The sequence below is a fragment of the Mus caroli genome, unplaced genomic scaffold, assembly GCF_978045245.1.
Source record: "Mus caroli unplaced genomic scaffold, Mus_caroli_1 scaffold_3, whole genome shotgun sequence".
In the NCBI taxonomy this organism is placed as follows: domain Eukaryota; kingdom Metazoa; phylum Chordata; class Mammalia; order Rodentia; family Muridae; genus Mus; species Mus caroli.
Genome location: NW_028227258.1, coordinates 4184008 through 4199989, shown reverse-complemented (window position 1 = coordinate 4199989; position 15982 = coordinate 4184008). Strand labels below are relative to the sequence as shown.

Here is a 15982-nt window from a genome sequence, read left to right as displayed (position 1 = left end):
AGATCTTGTGCCTAATTTGTTGTCCTAGCCCAATGTAAAATTCTTGCCAATAATCTTGAAGTGGAGCCAAGAGTGCTCCACACTTGTTAAACATAAGATTCCTCATAGTACTTATTGAATGAGAAAATCTATGAATATAATCCAAACTTATTCTGGAAATATATGAAATCTCATTGACATAAAATGACTTTCATATGTGCATGGATATGGAATTTCAAAACACTTAGTGGCAAGTTCTTCACAGGAAAGCAGAAAGTGTTCTTTTGGATTTCAGCATCCTGTCTCACAACAGTTGTAAGGTAGAATCAGCAGGTACACACAGATCATTGATTTCAAGAAAGGACGTCTTCAAAGACAAAACACAAGAGTAAGTATCCCGAGCTTTTGTCCCCGCCGGCAAGAACACACTCAGGACAACGGGAATCTTCTGCGGCAAAGCTTTATTGCTTACTTCTCAGGAAGATCCCGACCCCAGAAAATTGAGTCCCTTATATAGTGCTCAGCCATGACGTTTCAGCACCTGATGTGGCGTGACAGCTCTTGATTCATTGCTCGCCCATCACACCACTATTACACCCCGAGAATGGGCAGTGACTAGGAGTGAGTTCACTCTCACACTTGCGCACAAGGCTTGTTTACTAGTTTGTCACAGCGGAGGCCAGCGCCATCTTATAATGGTGATTGCTCGCAGCACGCGCACGGCTCTCCACAGCGATTGCTCGCTGCACGGCTTTCCACATCTCCCCCTTTTTATTTTATTAAATTGAGGCTGGACTAGGTCTGTGTAGTTATTCCCATCCGCTGTGACTCCTGTCTTAGGTCGTTCCTCCAATGTCACAGCCTTTCCTGTCATAGGGTAACCCTATCACCACTGGGCCCCATGTCTTAGGATGATCTGTGCATGAGGAAAGTTGCCCATCCCTGGATACCGCAGTGCTATGTGACAGTAACTACTAAATGACCTATGGCGAACTCTACAAAAGAGGCCAGCCACCAATGTCAACTAATTTTTGAGCATAGATAGCCAGATTTCGGGGGAGGCGCCTTGCTCAATGGCAGCAAGTGCTTGAGCTATCACAACCTTGTCACGTGTTTGTTGGGTTCTGAGCTTGCAAACCAACCAGAGCATGAACACAAGTCCACAGCAGGTGGCAACACCAAATAAACCCACCCCCACCCATTCCTTAAAATAAGAAAATGCAGATGAAATCCAGGAGGAGCGGCCCTCTGTCAATGACAGGTCCACTCGCGTTGAGTTGATCTTTAAAACTGCCACCCTCAGGGCCTCAAGAGTCTCATTGAATCCCTCAGACCAATTTCCTGCAAGATACAAGGAAAGCTGTCTAGACAGATTAGCTGCATAAGTAAAATTTTCATATTGGACACTGGTAATACAGAGGGCTTCCAGTTTTCTTTCACAACCCAACTGGGCCATCTGGTATAGAACTCCTATCTGTTCTTCTGCCAGGTCAAGGCACTGATTCAATATCATCAGCCCTCCCTTTAACTTGGTACTAGCAGAAGTTTGGACAGTGATGGCATCAGCCAGATCTGCTGAAAGCTGATTTAATTTTGTGCCTGATTGAACCGTACTAGCCATAGCATGCCCTGCAGCTGTAGCAGCAGCTGCACTGGCTGAAATTGCTATGATCACGGCAGCAGTAATTCCAAAATCTCTTTTTTTGTCGAAACAGGGATAAGGTGGAGGGTGTTTCCACCGGAACAGGGATCCAACGTGGGATCTGTGCTACCATGGCACGGGTGTTCTTTGTTATGTCCCAACATTGAGAAATCCAACAAGAATCATTGGAACAGACTTCAAATGAATCATTTGAAAGAATAAACAAGAAAGGGGGGTAAACACAGACTGGGGTAGATGGATAATTAATCTGGTTTACCAAAGTTTTATTGAACCCAGTGATCTCTACACTGGTATTAGTATATCAATAAGAGTCCTGGGAGGCAGCATCTATTCCCCAATACTGAGCAAATCTTGAGATGCCAGTAAAAGAAGCCTTTCCAACTGCTCCTCCCTGGATAAAGATAAAAGGATTGAGTTCTGTACAACTGCCATTGACTCCACAAAGCACCCACTTGTGAAAGGGATGCATTCTAAAGTCCTGTATGAAAAGTCCCTTTTTCATAACAAATTCCTTCTCTGGGTCATCTATCATGTTGGGAGAAAAGGAAAAGGTTTTACTCTGATCTGCCCAATGAGTGATGGAGGATTGACAATCAGACCAAGGCAGTATCAGCCCTTCATCTTCCAAGCTACAATGAGGGGCTATTTTTGGTTGGTGGGGACGTTCTTTGTCTGAAAAGTTAGGTGGTAGAAATGTACCATTAACCCAAATTGCCTCCTGCCAAAAGGTCCGATTTGTAAAGGTTATATCTGTGTTGGAAGTATCTTGGGTTGTGCTTACCCAACCTCCTCGGTGCTCATTAAACTTCCCCAAAGCTCGAGCTGTGAGGTTGATACATTTTCCTGGTCCATTAATTTGAAAACATAAAGAACCCTGTTCTAATAAAGAGCAATTTTCCCCTAATGGTGCTCGGGTGGGATCATAGGGTAGATATGGCAAATCTAATGTTTTATTAGTAGTAAAGAATTTTGGAAAAACTATAGCATTATGGCGAACTGGCATTGGTTTAGGGAAAGTCGAGAGAATGGCCCATCTCTGTTCGCCCCTCATACTAGGAACCTGAGACAAGTTCAGCATTGTCAGGATCAGGAGCAGTCCTCGGGAGGTCTGCATCTTCTGCACCAACCTTGATGAATATCTTGCGGGTGAGTCGTTCTGGCAGCCAAAATGGGTTGTCTTCACTCTGTGGTAAAACACAAACAGCTCCCCTGGATCTTATCCAAATAGGATCCAGGCCTTTCCACAGACCAGTTAAGACATCCTTCCATTTGACCATTTCTTTTGGTCTATCAGGGTCTGAGCTATGTCGATCAGCTGCAGAGCGACCTTGTTCATCAAGATTCAAAAAATTAAGTGTAAAGAGTGCCATAGATACAGCTACTCTTGGCACTGAGGGCAGAGTCTCATAAACTCCCCCTTTTTGTTTTATAAGATAAGACTTAAGTGTACGGTGAGCACGTTCCACAATGCCTTGTCCTTGAGGATTATAAGGAAGGCCAGTCAAGTGAGTGACATCCATTTGATGACAAAATTGCTGAAATTTTGTAGAGGTATTGCCCATTATCAGTTTTAAGAATTGTGGGCTTGCCCCAAGCACTCCACCCTTCTAAACAGTGCTGTATAACATGAGAGGCTTTCTCACCTGTTAAAGGTGTAGCAAACATAACACCAGAGCAGGTGTCAATGGAAACATGTAAATATTGATTTCTTCCAAAGGAGGAAATATGAGTGACATCCATTTGCCAGACCTGTAATGGTCTGATGCCTCGGGGATTTACCCCTACATGAGGAGTAGGCAGAAATTGACAACAGTTTTGACATTGGGTGACAATGTCACGAGCTTCTTTCCTAGTTAAAGTGAAACGGCGGCGTAATGTTTCAGCCGTCATGTGGAAGCGTTTATGAAACTCCCTTGCAGCCTCTGACTGCGAGGACAGAGCAGCAGCCACGATTCTAGTAGCTTTGTCTGCCAAGTCATTTCCATGAGACATGGGGCCAGGAAGGCCAGAATGAGCCCTAACATGAGTAATATACACAAGATGTTTTCTATGTAACAAGGCTGACTGAATTTGCTGAAAAATGTGAGCAAGCTTGCTAGAGGGTCTAATTAAGCCAGCAACTTCAAGCATATTAACTGCATTGACCACATATGAGGAATCAGATACAATATTGAGTGGTCCCGGAAAAGTTTCAAGGACTTCTAGAACTACCAAACACTCTACAACCTGGGGTGATGTCTCATTATATTGTTTAGATGTTACTTGGCCATTTACTACATATGCACCTATGCCAGATTTGGATCCATCTGTATACACTACTACCCCATCCGGAAGTGGGTGTTTGGCTGTTATTACTGGAAACACTATGGCTTGGCTTAAGGCAAATTGTAAAATTGGATGTTTTGGATAATGATTATCAATTTGTCCTGAGTAAGAGGCAACCAAGACTGCCCAATCGTTAGTTGTTGCTGCCAGGGTTTGAACTTGAGCAGAAGTATAAGGTACGATTAGCATATGAGGTTCTTTCCCAAAATAAGTAATAGCTGCTTTTATCCCCCTAAGTGCAAGTTGAGCAATTGCATTAGGATACCACTCAATAATTTTTGCAGGGGAAGCATTAGGATGGACCCACAATAAGGGTCCTTTTTGCCATAAGACTGCTGTTGGTAACTGTGCAGTTTTTAATATGCACAATTCAAATGACTTTGACTCCTCAATGCGTTGTAATTGAGCATCTTGTAAGGCCTTTTCTATCGTTTGTAAAGCTTGACATGCAGCTGGGGTAAGTGCTCTGTGGGAGGAGATGTGGGTATCTCCCTCTAATATGTCAAATAAGGGCTTTAATTCTGCTGATGGAATTTTCAAAAATGGTCTTAGCCAATTAATATCTCCTAGCAATTTTTGGAAATCATTCAAGGTATGTAGTTGATCTTTGCGAATCTCTAATTTTTGAGGAACAATTTTGTCAGGATAAATGAGTGACCATAGGAAGGCTCCCATTTGAGCAACTTGCACCTGTTCAGTGGCCACCTGCAATCCCCATTGCCCTAACGTTTTTATTAATATAGGGTATGCATCTTGCAATAACTGTGAATTTTTATGGCAAATCAAAATGTCATCCATATAAATTATCACCTGTAATGATGGAAAATGCTCTCTAACTGACTTAAGTGCCAATTGCACATACAGTTGACACATGGTGGGACTATTCGCCATCCCCTGAGGTAGGACCTTCCATTGGTATCTTTGATCTGGTTCTAAATGATTAATGGCTGGGATGGTAAATGCAAATCTTTGCCTATCTTGAGGGCATAAAGGTATAGAGAAAAAGCAATCTTTAATATCTATAATTATGATTTCCCAATTTTTGGGTAAGGCAGAAAGCAATGGTAGCCCTCGCTGAACTGGTCCAAATAGACGCATTTGTGCATTAATAGCTCTAAGATCATGTAATAAGTGCCATTTGCCAGATTTTTTCTTAATTACGAAAATAGGTGTATTCCAGGGTGAGGTAGAGGGCTCTAAATGACCCAAGTGTAGCTGTTCAGAAATTAGTTTTGTAGCTGCTTCTAACTTTTCAGAGGAGAGAGGCCATTGAGGAACCCATACAACTTCCTCTATAAGCCATGGTATGGGCATGGAGCCCTCAACGGCCCCTAGAAAAAACCCAAACCTTGTCTCCCATTATTACCTTTTTGAGGGATAGGTTCAAGTTTACCCTGCTCTCCTTTCCCTAATCCCCTTCCTTCTTTATAGCCCATTTTCTTCATTATTTGAACAGCTTGTGGCGAGTATTCATTAGTCAAGGTCAGTCCTAGTGCCTGTAAGATGTCTCTTCCCCAGAGATTTACTGGGAGTGGTAAAACATAGGGAGTGAATCGTCCTGTTTGACCTTCAGGAGCTGTCCAGCTCAAAGAACGGGAACTAATAGTGGGACAGGACTGATAACCTAAACCTTGCAAAGAACGTGATGACTGAGTAACGAGCCAAGTTTTTGGCCACCATTGGGAAGAAAGGATACTTTTATCTGCTCCTGTGTCTAAAATCCCTTTAAATTGTTTTCCTTCTATAACTAATTCTAAGAATGGCCTGGAGTCAAGAGGCATCACTAAGTAAGTAGAATCATTTCCAGTAGAACCAATTCCTCTGGTAGCTCGAGGGACACCAGAGGAAGGAAAACAGCCATGTAGGCTTGGCAAAATTATTAACTGAGCTATTCTATCCCCTTATGAAATAGAAAAGACACCCTGAGGACAGGAACAGAGAACTTGAAGTTCCCCTTCATAGTCTTGATCTACGACTCCAGGGTGAACAATAAGACCTTGTAAGGTAAGGGAGGCCCGACCCAATATTAGGCCAACACTCCTGGATGGCAGAGGTCCTTTATAGTCAGTAGGAATAGGCTGTACCCCCATTTGGGGCATTAGCATGAATCGGGTGGTGGTATGGAGGTCCAACCCAGCTGATCCTTCTGTTGCCCTGCGGACTGTGGGGTCCACCTTTTGCCTGTCGAGGTCCCATATGTTTTTGGGCCCTGAGACCTGAGGGCCCTGTACTGGTTTTTTGGAATGGTCTCATTATCTACTGCTTGAGGGAATCCTGGCTGCAGGGGCCTGCCTCAAATGTCCCTGACTGAATGACAATCTCTAGCCCAAAGATATCCTTTTCCACACTTAGTACACAGTCCTGGTGCTCTCCTTTTGACAAGGGCTCTACAGTCCTTTTTTAAGTGTCCCGGTTTGCCACAATTATAGCAGAGTTTGAGCTCAGCCATGTCAGGGCGTTTTTGCCCTTGTAGAATGGCAGCTGCTAAACCTGCATTAGTGAGTGGCCCTCCAAGCTCACGGCAAACCTTCAACCAATCCTGCAGTCCCCTGCTCTTTCTAGGTGTAATAGCCGCCCTGCATTCCTGGGTAGCCTGTTCATAGATCAACTGTTCAATTAAAGGCATAGCTGTCTCTGGGTCCCCAAAAATTCTCCCTGCCGCTTCTGTCATTCTAGCCACAAAATCTGAGAATGACTCCTGTGCGCCCTGGGTGATCTTGGTCAAATGCCCACTTGCCTCTCCCTTCTTAGAGAGTGCCTTCCATGCCTTAACTGCAGCAGCTGAGATCTGAGCATAAGCTCCCCAATGGTAATTTGTCTGGTTATTAGCGTGTTGTCCCTGACCTGTAAGCAACTCAAAAGTCCATGTTCCTTGGTCCCCTTCAACATTGGCATTGGCCCTTGCCTGTGCTTGGCAGGAGTCTTGCCACAAAGCTTTCCATTCTAAATACATTCCCATGTTAGGAGATGCGGCTTTTACTACGGTCATCCAATCGCCGGGGGTCATTGCCAGAGTCACAAGCCTTTCGACTTGGGCTACAGTAAAGTTGGCATTGACTCCATAGTTACGAACTGACTCTGCTAGTTCTTTAATCTGTATATACTCCACTGGGGCATGAACGCGTCCGCCCTCTGCTCCTTCGAAGACTGGGAACGCTTGCTGCACTTTTCTCTGTTCCTCTTTTGAAATGAATGAGTCTGATTGATACCTCTGCACGTAGGGCAGAGGTGTACTAGGACCCAGAGGTTGCGGATCTGAAGATTGCATAGTGATTTGACATTTGTCTCTAGCTACTTTTGCTTTCTTTATGTTATTCTGTGACTGATTAGCTCGTCTTTCATCTGGCTGGTATCTTTCTTCCTCTAAGTCTGTTTCCTCAGAGGAGCTAAGTTCCTTATCCTATTCTGAGCTACTGACAGCTAGTGCCTTAAACTCATCTAATGGCGGGTAGAGGCTTCTTTCCTTATGTGCCTCTCCAGTTCTTTCTCTCTTCTTCTCTCCCTTTCCATCCCTTTTTCTAATCTCTCCCAAGGCATTCTTTCCTTTATATCTCTTTTCCTCGGGCTCAAGGCCCGTGGAAAGGCCTAAATTCTTCGGTGCACCTTGTTTCGTCCCAACTTTCAATCTCTCTCCCCACTCTGCCTCTGATAGACTGTCTTGAATTTCGTCCAAAATCTTCTGCCCTGCTTCTACCATTTGCTCACAATCCTCATCTGTTAAGCACGATCTGACCAATTTCCATAACGGCATGATCCCTGCTTTAAGTTTGCCGTTCTGCTGTTCCCTAACTAGATCTCCTTTCAGTTTGTCCCAAGAAGTGACAGTTAACGAACCTGAGCAAGCATACCATGGTGCCACACGGTCTACCTCCCTGACAAATGCCTCTATACTCTTAGTGGCGATTTTTAGGCCACACTGCTTCAGGACCGACCTTAACGCCACTACTACAGAGTGAGAAATTCCCATACTGCCACTATCCAGTCCTGACGGTGACTGAAACTGGTCACTGTCCAGGCACTGTCCAGGTGCTGTCCGAGCCTGACTGCGACTGGGAACCAGTCAGCAGTTCCAGCGGTGGAAGCAAAATGAAACCAAAAGGGAAAGTGCAATCGCCGTGCAAACAATCAAAAGGGCACCTAACTCTGGAGAAATTTCAAGACTATACTTACCTTGCAGAGCTGTAGTGTCCCGCAGTTCTGGTTCCGCCCCGCGAACGAGGGATCTTCCTTGCGCCAGTGTGATGGTTTAAAGTCCCCGGGTCTTCAGCGCCACGTATCCCGAGCTTTTGTCCCTGCCGGCAAGAACACACTCAGGACAACGGGAATCTTCTGCGGCAAAGCTTTATTGCTTACTTCTCAGGAAGATCCCGACCCCAGAAAATGGAGTCCCTTATATAGTGCTCAGCCATGACGTTTCAGCACCTGATGTGGCGTGACAGCTCTTGATTCATTGCTCGCCCATCACACCACTATTACACCCCGAGAGAATGGGCAGTGACTAGGAGTGAGTTCACTCTCGCACTTGCGCACAAGGCTTGTTTACTAGTTTGTCACAGCGGAGGCCAGCGCCATCTTATAATGGTGATTGCTCGCAGCACGCGCATGGCTCTCCACAGCGATTGCTCGCTGCACGGCTTTCCACAAGTAAGAGCCTGTCTGAGAAGAAAATTAAGATGACAAAAAATATCTTCTATTCCTAACATAGAAAAACGATCATACACAAAAACTTCCATTTAAAAATGTGTGAGAATGATTTTATGTCTCTCAAAGCCTGTACTGCAATATCATAGGAGGGTTTTAGTCTTGGTGAAGTTTTGTTAATGTTTAAATATACCTTCAGTGTGATGGCATTTAGTATGGAGTGGTATCTGTGATCTCCCAGTCTGTTTTTGTTGTTGTTGCTGTTTTTGTTTTTTGGGGATTTTTTTTTTTTTTTTTTTGCCCTAACAAACTCCAAATGAGATGTTGCTGGAAGAAAAATATAAATATTTGTATTCACAAAAGACAAAATAGAGACCATTATATTATTTGAGCCCTATAAACTACTAAGATCAAAGATAAGTATTTATAATTATTGAGAGTTAGATGATAGAGAGATCCTGCCAGCAAGGCTTTTGCATGTAGGAACTAATGTTATGTGGGTAGATTGCAATAGACCCATGTAAAGCACATGGGTTAGAATTTAACTCCATTTCTCTGCAGGAAAACAGGAGGGCAGTGATATTTAAAAAGACATCCTGAGTGAGGTAACCCAATCACAAAGGAACTCACACAATATGTACTCACTGATAAGTGGATATTATCCCAAAACTTAGGATACCCAAGATATAAGATACAATTTGATAAATGCATGAAACTCAAGAAGAATGAAGACCAAAGTGTGGACACTGTGCCCCTTCTTAGAATTGGGAACAAAACACCCATGGAAGGAGTTACAAAGTTTGGAGCTATGAGGAAAGGATGGACCATCTAGAGACTGCCATATCCAGGGATCCACCCCATAATCAGCTTCCAAACACTGACACCATTGCATACACTAGCAAGATTTTGCTGAAAGGACCCAGATATAGCTGTCTCTTGTGAGACTATGCCGGGGCCTAGCAAACACAGAAGTGGATGCTCACAGTCAGCTAGTGGATGGATCACAGGGCTCCCAGTGGAGGAGCTAGAGAAAGTACCCAAGGAGCTAAAGGGACTAACTATGAACTAACTAGTACCCCAGAGCTATGTCTCTAGCTGCATATGTATCAAAAGATGGCCTAGTCGGCCATCACTGGAAAGAGAGGCCCATTGGACTTGCAAACTTTATATGCCCCAGTACAGGGGAATGCCAGGGCCAAAAAAAAAAATGGGAATGGGTGGGTAGGGAAGTTGGGGGGAGGGTATGGGGGTTTTTTGGGATAGCATTGGAAATGTAATTGAGGAAAATACGTAATAAAAAAAAAAAGAAAAAAAAACATAAACTTGTACAAAAAGACAGAATAACTGTATTTAGAGAATGTTTATTCTGACTGCCTCAGTAAATGCTTTCACATGGTTTGTATACACAGGCCATGTGGTCTTGCTGCCATCTGCTCTTCTTAAAATCTCTCATTGCATGGTCACATTTTTACATGCTATTCTTTTATTTTTTAATATTTTTATTGTATATTTTATTTATTTACATTTTACATGTTAACCTCTTTCTTGGTTTCCACTCAGGAAAACCCCTGTCCCATCCTCCCTCCCCTTGCTTCTATGAGGGTGCTCCCCAACCCATGCACTCACCCATTCCCACCTCACCGCCCTGGCATTCTGCTACACTGGGGCATTGGGCCTTCATAGGACCAAGTCCCTCTCCTCCCATTGAGTCAGACAATGCCATCCTCTGCTACATATGCAGCTGGAATCTTGGGTCCCTCCATGTGTACTCTTTGGTGGTTTTGTCCCTGGGAGCTCTGGGGCATCTGGTTGATTGATATTGTTGTTCTTCCTACGGGATTGCAAGCCCCTTCAGATCCTTCAGTTCTTTCTCTAACTCCTCCATTGGGTAACCATGCTCCATCCAATGGTTGGTTGCAAGCATCCACCTTTGTATTTTTTAGGCTCCGGCAGATCCTCTCAGGAGACAGCTATATGAGGCTCATGTCAGCAAGAACTTCTTGGTGTCTGCAATAGTGTCTAGGTTTGGTGTCTATATCTGTGGTGGATATGTGGTTGGGGAAGTCTTGGGATAGCTTTTGCTTCAGTCTCTGCTCCACACTTTGTCCCTGTATTTTCTTTAGACAGGAGCAATTCTGGGTTAAAAATTTGGAGATAAGTGTGTAGACCCATTCCCCCAACAGGAGGGCTTTCCTAACCTCTCAGTATTTTCTCTAAAGGTTCTTCCTCCCCCTTATTCAGCATTTCAGCTAGTCTCATCCCCATTGTGTGCTGGGAGCCACTTGCTTTCTGGGCATCTGTGACTTTCTAGTGGCTAGACCCAGTTCCCCAACTCACTAAAATCAGGGACTAGAAAAGGTTACTCACTTTCTCTCTATCTATTCAATATAGTACTCAAAGTCCTGGCCAGAGCAGAAAGCTGTCAAAGGGATACAAATTGGAAAGGAAGAAGACAAAATATTACTATTTGCAGATGATAGGATAGTATACTTAAGTGACGCAAAAAATTCCACCAGAGAACTCTTTATCCTGATAAGCAACTTCAGCACAGTGGCTGGATATAAAATTAACTCAAACAAAGCATTAGCCTTCCTCTACTCAAAGGATAAAGAGACTGAAAAAGAAATTAGGGCAAGACACCTTTCACAATAGTCACAAATAATATAAAATATCTTGGTGCAACTCTAACCAAGCAAGTCAAAGATGTGTATGACAAGAACTTCAAATCTCTGAAGAAAGACTTCTCAGAAGATCTCAGAAGATAGAAAGTTCTTCCAAGCTCATAAATCGGCAGGATTAATATAGTAATTTTGGCTATCTTGCCAAAAACAATCTATAGAGTCAATGCAATATCCATCAAAATTTCAACTGAACCTTCATAGAGTTAGAAAGAGTTCTCAAATTCATTTGGAATAGCCAAAAACCCAGGGTAACAAAAAATATTCTCAACAATAAAAGAACTTCTGGGGGGCATTAACATCCCTGACCTCAAGCTATATTACAGAGAAATCATGATTAAAACTTCATGGTATCGGTACAGAGACAGGCTGGTAGATCAATGGAATAGAATAGAAGACCCAGAAATGGTCGTTTGGTTTTTGACAAAGAAGCTAAAACCATCTAGTGGGCAAAAGACAGCATTTTCAACAAATTGTGCTGGATCAACTGGAGATCACCATGTAAGAAGAATGCAAATCAAGCCATTCTCACTCCTTGAACAAAGTTCAAGTCCAAGTGGATTAAGGACCTTCACATAAAATCAGATACACTGATATGAGAGAAATTTGGTATGCGCCTCAAACATATGGGCACAGGGGAAATTTTTCTGAACAGAACCCCAATTGCTTATGCTCTAAGGTCACTCTGCTCTTAACTGTGGTTTATGTGATATCTTTGAGCCAGAGAGTCAGGATGCTGAGTTTTAAGATGACCTGTCCGTCACCCTCCCTACAACTCCCTGGCTTCAGCATAAGGGAAGAAAAGTTGTGTGTGAGCAGAGTTAATTCCTCTGCCTTTTTGTACTGACAATGAAAGAGAGTTATGGCATGAAACATACTGAACATTTAACAGTAAATACAGACAAGAGATCCAACAAGGGAACATCATAAAGAGACACTCCGTAAACTTTCCTGGGTTGTCGTAACTGGAGCTGCTGTCTAACAAGATTCATGAGTAGGTCACAGCCTCTAGGGAAAGAAGGCAATTCAGACCTAAGGGTCCACAATAAGTATTTTCTCTGCCTTATTTCTTCTCGTATCTACATTTAAAAGGAGATGAAGGAATGAGCCATTGATTTGTTTGACCTCTTGCCCGAGGTAGGTAGATAGGGCTACTGAAGACTATTACAGGGCAGCGTAGAGAAAAGTAGTGTTCACTCGGTTCATTAGTGATCAGCAAAGCCAATCCTGAGACTCATCTTATAGCATGCTTTGGAATATTGCATCTGATGAAATACAGATCTCTACATAAAAGCATATAATTACAGGAGACATAGGCATGGCAACTCTTTCCCAAGAAGACAGAACAACCTAAGAAAGTGAGCTCTACATGATTAATAGCCAGGAATGCCATCTTCACAGGAAAGAGAATGTTCTTCCTGTTCCAAGGTCAACAGGCACACGGTCCTTAAAATTTAGCTGTGAAATTGCTTTACAATTATACAACAGTCTCAGTTACCTTTAGTTGTACTGGGACTACAATCTTTTCATAATTTGGGTTTAGAGAATTACATTTTACATAGCAATTCATGAAAAGTGGATTTATAAGACAGGTGATAGTGTTTTTCATTTTTTCCAAGGTATGATTTTCTGTACAATACAACTTACTGTTTCTGAATCTCGAGGGTTTTAGTTTTATTGACAAAAGAAGAGAAAATAGGGTCTCCTGTGTGGGTAATATATTTGGTTTCCACATGTATACTTTTATAAGAAAGGAATATAAATAAAAATTAAAATAGTTGTCTCGAAAAACTCAAAAAAATGTACACAATTTTTTCTTGTAACAAAGCAGATAGGAAGTGTGCCTTTGCAAGGTCATTGGACCGGTGATATTTAAGCACATAAATGACTAGATTTCCTCATTTTCAAAGCACGGGCTGCCTCCTGGGACTTAATACATAGAGGGTATTTAAGATTCATATGAAGATTCAGACTTTGTTTATGTGGAACCAAAAATAATCAGCAGTTCAAGTCCACAGACTAAAGAGTGGAAATGGTACATGGGTAAGAAGAGGGGTTTGAGATGGAATGTGAATTAAACAATAGAAATTATTTTGTAAGAATAGATGTGCAGGTGGATGGATGGATAAGGCCAGGGTAAGATACTATGTTATATGCTGGGAATTTGCTGGTATTTGAATTTATGTGTTCTTACAAGATGGGTTATTGACTGAGGCAATCAATTATATGTGACTACTGTGGAGAACACCACATGACCCTGCACAAATAGGTCCAGTGTCTTTTGTCACTTTTATGTTACACAATCTTTTTTTTAATATGAAAGTTTAGCACTTATAATAAAATTAGTTGTATTTGAGATATAATCTTTCTCAAATTTAAAGTGGATTCAAATAAATAGATTCATGATTTGCCCCAGAAATTAAGTTGAAATGGTTTGAATTATAGCAGGAGGCTAAATATGGCACAGTCAGCATCACTACTTCTAACTTCAACCAAAGAAGAAGTCTAACTATTTCAAGAAGTTTGCCGAGTGGTAAACAGTGGCAGGTCCCTAAAATGCTCTTAGACATCCAGACTCATAGCCACTGTTATATATAGTTGGCAGTGTAACAGAAATGCAGTTACTATAGATGAGGAAGGGAGACAGTCAGGCAGAGTGCAGTGTGTAGGAAGAGGGTGCATCAGGGTGCTCTTGAAAGTTACACTGCAAAGGATGAGCAGATGATGAAGGTGAAGCTAACAAAGGACACAGCATTGGACTGTGACAATGTCCATCTGCACACTTTTATCACTTGCTTACCATAATGCAAGCAATACTATAGAATGGACAATATGAATGGTAAAACCAACACAATTGCATTAAAATAGATTATTTTAAATGTCTTCAGATGAAAAATTTCAATCCTTATTATTTTAAAATGGATGGCATAGTTAAATCCTAGATGTTTTAAAATTATGTTGTAAAATAACAAGTTACAAAATTTTAATTTGTTATACTATTTTATCAGTGAAATTGTTTCTTTTGTCTCTCCCATCTTCCTCTTTGTGCCCTTCTCCATGCCTCCTCTGGTAATTTTGCATTTAAACATGGACTTGAAGAAAACACAAGCTACTGTAAGGTCCATTGCAAACCCCTCAGAGCAATACAGAGCTACAGGAGAACCGCTGAACTGGGGTTCCTCACGGGTTTCAAACATATGGATATATGTGTGAAAAATGTAAACATCAGTTAAAATTACATGTGTCTGAATCTCTAGCTCTCAAAGTGCCTGTTGCACAAGTTTTAAAAGTATCAATTGTAGAAAATAAAGGGCACATTTAAAGTGATATAAAACAAATCAGTTATTATCATCTAAATATAATTTTAAATTCATTTTCTTCTGAAATTTGCTCAATTACAGTGCTGAAAATGAAGACTGTACCAAACACTTTCACATAAAATAACTAATTTATGAGTTATTAATGTTTGTAATTGAAACTATTTGAGGTACTAGCAATTACAATATCCCCAATACTACAAATTGGTTTTTTGATGTTATAGTTTTTTACTAGGAAGAAAGAAATCAAGATTCAAAGATGTACAATAACTTGCCAAAGTTCAAACGTCTGACAAGCTTCTGTGATGAGGCTAGCACATAATACTTTTCATATGATAATTTTTTTTTTTTTCTTGCAGTGAGTGGAGATCAGAAGTTACTTAGAATGCTGGGCTGATTTTCTCCCAGACAACATTCATCATAAAAATCTGTGGCTTCATCTACAGAGACGCCTGGAAAATTTTATTCTATGGACAAATGCTGCTGTTGTTTTTATATATCAGTGTAATAGGTACCTGTTGAGTGTGGGGAGGGAAGAGAAAGAGTGAGGACAAGCTGAAGAGATGGGGGTGGGGAAAGGCTGCTTGCTGCTGTCTACTCAAAATAAACCCCTCTTTCTACTTGCCAAAAATATTTGGAGTTTGCAGCAAAAAAACATTCACTATCTAGTCTGCAGCACACACTGGAAATATACTCTTCCATTTTTTTTTAATTTTTAATTTTTTTATTACATATTTTCCTCAATTACATTTCCAATGCTATCCCAAAGTCCCTCATACCCTCCCCCCCTTCCCTACCCACCCATTCCCATTTTTTTTGGCCCTGGCGTTCCCCTGTACTGGGGCATATAAAGTTTGTGTGTCCAATGGGCCTCTCTTTCCAGTGATGGCCGACTAGGCCATCTTTTGATACATATAAAGTTAGAGTCAAGAGCTCCGGGGTACTGGTTAGTGCATAATGTTGTTCTACCTATAGGGTTGCAGATCCCTTAAGCTCCTTGGGTACTTTCTCTAGCTCGTCCATTGGGAGCCCTGTGATCCATCCAATAGCTGTCTGTGAGCATTCACTTCTGTGTTTGGTAGGCCCCGGCATAGTCTCACAAGAGACAGCTATATCTGGGTCCTTTCAGCAAAATCTTGCTAGTGTATGCGCTGGTGTCGGCGTTTGGAAGCTGATTATGGGGTGGATTCCTGGATATGGCAGTCTCTAGATGGTCCATCCTTTCGTCATAGCTCCAAAGTTTGTCTCTGTAACTCCTTCCATGGGTGTTTTGTTCCCAGTTCTAAGGAGGGGCACAGTGTCCACACTGAAGACTCTTCCATTTATAATCATTCCATTAATTGTCAGTTTTCCTTAGGTAATACACAGTTTAGAATGAC

General features: G+C 42.0%; 1 long non-coding RNA gene across 1 annotated transcript; it reads right to left on the bottom strand.

Annotated features, from left to right (window-relative positions):
* Positions 1-423: 423 nt before the first annotated feature.
* On the bottom strand, positions 424-8445 carry LOC147005424 (uncharacterized). Its single transcript, XR_015046654.1, has 2 exons — positions 8138-8445; positions 424-2826 (listed from the first exon to the last, which is right to left on the bottom strand). It is a non-coding gene; the product is annotated as an uncharacterized LOC147005424 (long non-coding RNA).
* Positions 8446-15982: the final 7537 nt, after the last annotated feature.